Source organism: Carettochelys insculpta, chromosome 2 (assembly GCF_033958435.1).
Source record: "Carettochelys insculpta isolate YL-2023 chromosome 2, ASM3395843v1, whole genome shotgun sequence".
In the NCBI taxonomy this organism is placed as follows: Eukaryota; Metazoa; Chordata; order Testudines; family Carettochelyidae; genus Carettochelys; species Carettochelys insculpta.
In genome coordinates, this window is record NC_134138.1 from 202,762,581 (window position 1) to 202,770,479 (window position 7,899).

Below are 7,899 nucleotides of genomic sequence, written 5' to 3' on the forward strand. Positions count from 1 at the left end.
CTAGGAGTTATTAATAAGCTCTGACAGAAAAATACCACCTATACTATTTTTGGTAAACACCTGGCATAAAGAAGTGTTGCATTTACTCATCTTCTCAGTTCAGCTGTCGAATGCACAAGTTAATTGTCTTTGCAGCAAATGGAAGTTTGTTTTCTGAAATAACCCAGGTGAAAATGAATTGCCCACTCAAATTGTCTTCTGATCAGGAAATTACTATCATTCCGAGCATGGAGTCAGATCTAACAGTGCACAGATATATCTCAAGGCAGGATTTGATTCACAGTCTTTGGTTTCCTTTCTAATAATTACTGGTGTCTCATTATCCAGAATGGTTTTAGATGTGTGCATTTATGATTCACATATGTGGATTTGGTATTGTGGTGTTATCTGTGGTAAAGGAAATACTTGCATTGTGAGGGTACAATTAGCCAGATAGTGCCCTCACCTCTGTGTATGCATATTGCAGTAAAGTTGAGCACAATTATACCCCTAGAATTTAGGCATATTGCTTCTGTCTCTATGTGCAATTTCATGCACATAATTCAGTTACAGTGCAAATAGGAGAAATAACCTTTGACTGTAGAGATCTTGCTAACACGAATTCCTGTATAGGATTGTTTTAATCTCTGATCCTGTATGCATGAAACTTCAGAAGAAAACTTGTGGTTGGAGGGCTTGCTGGACTGGGCACTGAATATCATAGCCCAAATTTTGGATTTTTGTAGGACAAATAAGCTTCTTTCATTTGTCAGTGCTGTAGTATACTTCTGGATAGAATTGTGTGAGCAAAGAGTGAATATCCCCCATAAAGTGAAGAAGATTAACTTATTCTAATCCTAAAAAAGTGGAGATTATAATGGCATTCCTCATACTAGGTACCACCATAGTCCATCCTTACTTCAGAAGGACTGCTCATGGTGTCATGTATGAGACAGTGGGTATCAGACTCTGGCCTCTAAATCTGCTGATGTTTTAATATACATTTTGCAAATGCTCAGGCCCCAAACTTGTCAGTGCTTCCCACCTCATACTCGGTGACAGAGTACTGAGCACCAGTATGGAGTTCATCATCACATACCAAACTGGTTGATCTGCAGTTATATGCCACCATGCGCATCATCTCCAGCACCCTGTGTCTGACTCAACTCTCATGGCTTCCAGTTCTGAGCAATATTGCACCTCATGTTAGATGAGAGGTTGCCACTGTCAGGTTATTGAAGAAGGTATATGGCAGCCCAGCTCTGCTGCTGCATGATAGCCTTGCTATGATCACAGAATCATAGGGCTGGAAGGGACCTCAGGAGGTCATCTAGTCCAGCCCCCTGCTTCAAGCAGGATCAATCCCCACTAAGTCATCCCAGCAATTTACGCATATTGCTTCTGTCTCTATCTCCAATTTCATGCACATAATTCAGTTACAGTGAAAATAGGAGAAATAATTTTTGACTGTAGAGATCTTGCTAACAAGAATTCCTGTATAAGATTGTTTTAATGTCTGATCCTGTATGCATGAAACTTCAGGAGAAAACATGATGTTACCTCTTACGGTCTCATCTGCCATTCCAGGATGCTCAGGCAGAAACACACTGAGGAGAGGAATGGGTATCTATTGTAATCCCCAGCCAGTCTTTCATCCTCTGCCTGCCCTGTTTTGACTTGTCACATGACCAGTGATCCTTGCTGAAGAGGCTCCAGGCTGGGCAAAGTCTTTGTGCAACCAACCGGTATCACTGGAGCCTTTGTGCAGCTGTCATGCGGTACTGATGATGGCACCCAGGGAATGCCTGCTGGCTAGGTTCAGCAGTAACTGCATTGTGCTAGTGGAAAAGCTATCGCTTGGCTAGACAACTCTGCACATACTAATTAAGGAAAAGTCAGGAAGCCCCCAACCTCCCAGTTTCTTCTTTAAACATGCACTACTTCCTGCTGCTTCCTGGACTGAGAGGTGTGGGGGCTGGACCTAGCAACATCAGCATGAGAAGGGATGTTTCGTGGTGGAGTGGGATTTACTGCAGACAAAAATCTTCCCCTAGTTTCTATGTACTCTCATGCCTCCGCCCAACCCTTTACACCAGGCTCCTTCCTCTTTCCCACAGTCACAAAACCTATACAGCTCTTTATCCCCAGTTCCTGCCCCCCCATCAACTCAACATGACACTGGGGTCTGATCATTTTTGTGAGATGCAGAGTGAGTGACCTGCACAGAAAATAACCCATCTCCAGATGTCCAGTTGCCTGCAGATGAGTTGGTTGATGTTGGTAAAGTACTTTGAAAACATTGGCACCATATGCAGCAAGGTAAATGCCAAATGTTGTTATTGCATGCTGAAATAATGCAACTGTATATTTTCATTATGTCATAATTGCCCATACAAATTGTAGGTTGGATGCAATCAACACAACCGTTTTGGACAAATGCATTGTGCCATTCATGAGAAATCATTGAAGGGTTTTTCTTTCTTTAAATTGAATCTAGCCCTACACAATTATGTGTCTTTGCTTCAGATATACAGTTAGGTGCTATTACACTAATTTTGTAAATGCACAGTAATTGAGCAGAAATTACACTGAAAAACAAAACAAAGAAATTTGCAGTGAGAGGTACAATAAAAAGAATTTGAAATGTTTTGTGACAGACCCGTGAAAGGAAATAATTTCAGGGTGATGGTTAAACTTTCTTTCAATGTAATGTTAATTTATTATTGGTTGTGTTTTTACATGACTATTATAAAGCACCATCTGAACAGTGGAATTGTAAACTGATAAGTACTACAGCTCAAACTCATATGTATAAATATTTATGCACCCTACAAAATATAATGGTTTTCTTACTCAGGATGAGCCCTTTGAAAGGAATAATTTCTCTTTGTGTTAAGGCAATCTTTTACACACATCTCATGTCTCTCATTTTGAAGCACTCAAAGAAAATAAGTGATCAAAATATTAGTGAAAATGTGGTTTTGGAAAAATTCTATTTCCAATAAAGATGTTAAAACCTTTAAAAGAAGTGATCTTGTAATAGTTGGTTGAAATTTTTCATGCTTTTTCATCAAAAATGGCTTTTTTTCTTTGAAATTGGAAGCTCCCCTTGCACCCTTCCTCTTAATTTTTCAACAGTGGTTTTCTCTGTGCTTTCATCCTGCATATGGGAGGACTCCTGTATCCATACAGATCCCCAGGGGGTGAAACACAAACATTCTGGAGCAGGATTGCCAACATAACTGAGTCAATTTTTAGTTTGTTACATGAGCTTTTACAATTACAGCAATTTGATTTCTCCAAGGACAAAGTTTTCTTCTTCGAGTGCTTGCTCATATCTGTTCAAGTTGGGAGTGTGCACGCCATGTGCATGACCACTGGAAATTTTTACCCTCACTGCAGCCTGTTGGGTGAGCTGTGGAGCCCCCCTGGAGTGGTTCCTGCTTGAAGTCCATGCAAGAGAGTGATCCACGCCCCCCCGCCCCATCACTCCTGTCTTTGTTGCCTGGGGGAAGCTCATCAGACTGCAGGGGGTTCAAGCCCTGGACTCATAGAAGTGTGACTTTCGGCTCTGTCAGCTCCTTATGGAGTCAGCACTTCAATCTCCATGCCAAGGTAATCCAGCACTTGCAGGACAGAGGTAGTCACAGGTGAGTGATGGAGGTGGTCCTGGAGTGCCAAGAAGTCAGTGGATGAAAGACACAAAACTGAGGAACCCGCCACTGCCTCATCCACAGAAGATCTGGAGGAGGCCAACAGGGGCACTCTCTTCACTGAAACCTCTGGCTGATCGGGTGGTGGGGTATGGGAAGTTTCCTCTGGAGGAGCGGAAGGGTAAGAGTCCAGAGGAGGATGGCTAATCCTAGCCTTGGAAGCCAGAGGGGTTGCCTGAGGCTGAGGAGGAGAAGGAGGCATGGTGTCCTGCACCTTCTGGTAGGCCCAAGTCATCCATAACTGCCCTGGGATGCAGACAACTGAGGAGCGCCCATGTCCCTGGGTAGGCAAGGTCTCACTGCTTCTTCCATCGAGGTTCACCTGGCAGCCATCTTGGTCTTCCATATGGGGGAGGACAAGCACTCTGTTTTCACACACCCCATGGCACTTCCTCCAGGGTGTTGGCCACCACTACCCACTGGCTGGTTCCAGCCTGGTACCTTAACCTGGTGCTCTGTGTGCTTAGCAACCCCTCCCTCCACCCCATTTCAAACCTTTGGCCATGTGTTCCCTTCTTTACCGCTCCTGGAAAGTGGCCTTCCTGATGGCTATCACCTCTGCCAGAGGGATGTCTGGGCTCTGGGTCCTCATGTCAGAACCCCCATATATAGTATTCCATAAGGACAATGTCCAACTTGGCCCTCACTCAGCTTTCCTTCCAAAAGTGGTCTCTAGCTTCCCTATTAGCCAGGACATTTTCCTTCTTATTTGCTATCCTAAACCACACAGCTCTCCGCAGGAGCAGCAGCTGCACTCTCAATGTGAGGTGGGTGCTAGCCTTCTACATCAAATGGACCAAGCACTTCTGCAAGACCTCCTAGCTCTTTGTGGCTGTTGCCGATTGAATGAAGGGGTTTCCAGTTTTGTCACAGTGCACGAGCCATCAAAGTTTTCAGCTTGCTTGCTGGAATGTGCGGACCATGCTGACTGGTTTGATTGAAGATCTTCAGTTCCTCATTGATGACAGCGGTCTTTCGGGTGTCGCTAATGTCCTGAAGAGGCTCCAAGTTGACATTGCTGCTCTGCAAAAGATGCAACTCACAGATTCGGGATCTCTAAAGGAAAAGGACTACACCTTTTTCTGGCAGGGTAAAGCCCAAGAAGAACCCAGGGAGCATGGTGTTGGCTTCGCCATCAGAAACACCCTTCTACAAATGGTGGAATTAGTCATGGGCAGATCAGAAAGACTCCTTCAGGTCATACTTCAAACTTGCGCCGGTCCTGTCCACCTGATCAGCGCTTATGTTCCAACCCTGTACACCGCACCGGAAGTAAAAGACAAGTTCTGTGATATGCTTAGTGCTGCCATAGCGCAAATACCTGCTTGCAAACAACTGTACATTTTGGGTGACTCCAATGCGAGAATTGGAGCTGATCGTGACTCATGGCCTTCCTGCTTAGGCCACTTCGGTGTGGGAAAAATGAATGAAAACGGACAGCGTCTTCTCGAACTTTGCACGTACCACAATCTGCATCACAAACACATTTTTCCAAACCAAGCTACAGCACAGAGTGTCATGAAGACACCCACACTCGAAACACTGGCATCAACTAGACATGGTCATCACTAGAGATGATAACCTCAAAAACGTCCTTCTGACACTCAGCTATCATAGTGCCGACTGCAATACAGATCACTCGCTAGTTGCTCCAAACTCAAGGTGATTCCCGAGAAGCTGTACCACTCTAAACCAACTGGAAGGCCCTGCATTGATGCCAGAAAGATGGCAAACTCAGAGCCGAAAAGTTCAGAGAGACCCTCGAGGAGAATCTGCATAGCAGCCCTGGGGGCAGCATCTGAGGGATACAATTTACAACACGGCCTTGTCGGTGTTTGGAAGAAGAGCCAGAAACACAAATGACTGGTTTGAAGATAACTCCGATGAGATGATTGCAGCCATCAAAAAGAAGCATGCTGCTGCACTCCTGGAGTACAAATGCTCGCTGAGCCAGAGTAGCCTGCAAGCTCTCAGAGCAGCCAGAAAAACAGTACAGCAGACAGCCAGGCGCTGTGCCAACAACTACTGGCTTGAGCTATGCAGCAGCATCCAGACCAGTGCTGACTTTGGTTATCTCAGGGGAATGTACGAGGGCATCAAGAAGGCATTAGGACCCACCCAGAACGAGATGGCACCTCTGAAATCCGAATCTGGTGAAGTCATTGCTGACAAAGCCAAACAGATGGAGCACTGGGTTGAGCACTACTCTGAGCTGTACTCACGCGAGAACATTGTGGCTGATACAGCCCTCGATGCCATCGAGCTCCTACCAGTAATGGATGAACTGGACCAGGAACCAACTGTGGATGAACTGAAGAAAGCCATCGACAGCATTGCAGTAGGAGAGGCCCCAGGCCAGGATGGTATACCACCAGAGGTAATCAAGTGTGCCACAGACACTCTCCTGGAACCCCTACACGAGCAACTGTGCCTGTGCTGGAGAGAGGGAGAGGTTCCACAGGATATGCGCAATGCTAACATTGTAACCTTGTATAAGAACAAAGGAGACAGAAGCGACTGCAACAATTACCGTGGAATCTCCCTCCTAAGCATCACTGGTAAACTGTTCGCTCGCATCGTCCTCGGCAGACTCCAGGAAATTGCTGAGATGGTGTATCCTGAATCACAGTGCGGATTCCGTGCAGAGAGATCTACCATTGACATGGTCTTCTCTCTGAGGCAGCTGCAGGAGAAATGCAGGGAGCAGAAGAAGCCACTCTATATTGTCTTCATCGACCTGACCAAGGCCTTCGACTTAGTCAGCAGGGGTGGACTGTTCAAACTGCTCCACAAGGTAGGCTGTCCACCACGGTTACTCAAGATGATCCAGTCTTTCCACAAAGACATGAGAGGAACCATCCAATATGACGGCACATTATCGGATGTTTTCAGCATCAGGAGCGGCGTCAAACAAGGATGTGTGCTTGCTCTGACATTGTTCGGGATCTTCTTCACGCTCCTCCTGAAGCACACGTTTGGATCTTCAACAGAGGGCATCTTTTTGCACACAAGATCTGATGGGAAACTGTTTAATCTTGCAAGGCTGAAAGCTAAATCCAAGGTGCGGGAAGTCCTCATCAGAGATATGCTGTTTGCAGATGATGATGCTGTCGTGTCGCACACAGAAGACCAGCTTCAGAAACTGCTGGATCGGTTCTCCAAAGCGTGCAAGGACTTTGGGCTTTCCATCAGCCTAAAGAAGACAAATGTACTTGCTCAGGACGTTGCTGACCCTCCATCAATCGGCATTGACAATTATTCGTTAAAGGTCATCCATGAGTTCGTTTACCTTGGGTCCACCATCACTGACACCTTGTCATTGGAGTCTGAGCTAAATAGGAGGATCGGAAAAGCAGCCACAACTCTGTCCAGACTCAGCGAGAGAGTGTGGAATAACATCAAGTTGTACACCCACACCAAAAGGCAAGTCAACAGAGCCTGCATCCTCAGCACCCTTCTTTACAGCACTGAGTCTTGGACCCTGTACACCCGCCAGGAAAAGAGGCTGAACGTCTTCCACTTGTGCTGCCTCAGGCGCATCCTTGGAATATCATGGAAGGACAGAGTGTCCAACACTGCCGTCCTTGAGCAAGCTGGAGTCCCAACCACGCACACGCTCCTCAGGCAGCGACAGCTCCGCTGGCTTGGCCACGTCCACAGGATGAATGATGGAAGGATCTCAAAAGACAGCCTGTATGGCGAGCTAGCCTCTGGCAAAAGACCTCCCAGATGCCCCCAGTTGCACTACAAAGATGTTTGCAAGAGGGACCTCAGGGAGGTAGACATCGAGCCGGATGGTTGGGAGGAGCTGGCAGACGATCACAGCAGATGGAGGCAGGAACTACACAAGGGCCTTCAGAAGGGTGAGATGAGGATCAGACAGCTAGCAGAGGAGAAGCGAGCCCACAGAAAGCACAGTAAGGACCTGCCAGACACCCATTACACATGCAACAGATGCAGCAAGGACTGTCACTCTCGTGTGGGCCTTCACAGTCACAGTCGACACTGCAAATGATGATCCCAATGGAACTACGAAGGGCGCGATCCATAGTCTACGTAGACAGAAGGATGCTGCTACTACTACTACTACTACCACCACAGTGCACCTCTTCTTAGATCATCTATGTATAAACATGTCACAACCTTGCTAAGGTTACCACACCACCTGTTATGGTGCACTTTATGTGAGCTTAGGCCTCTTCAACTG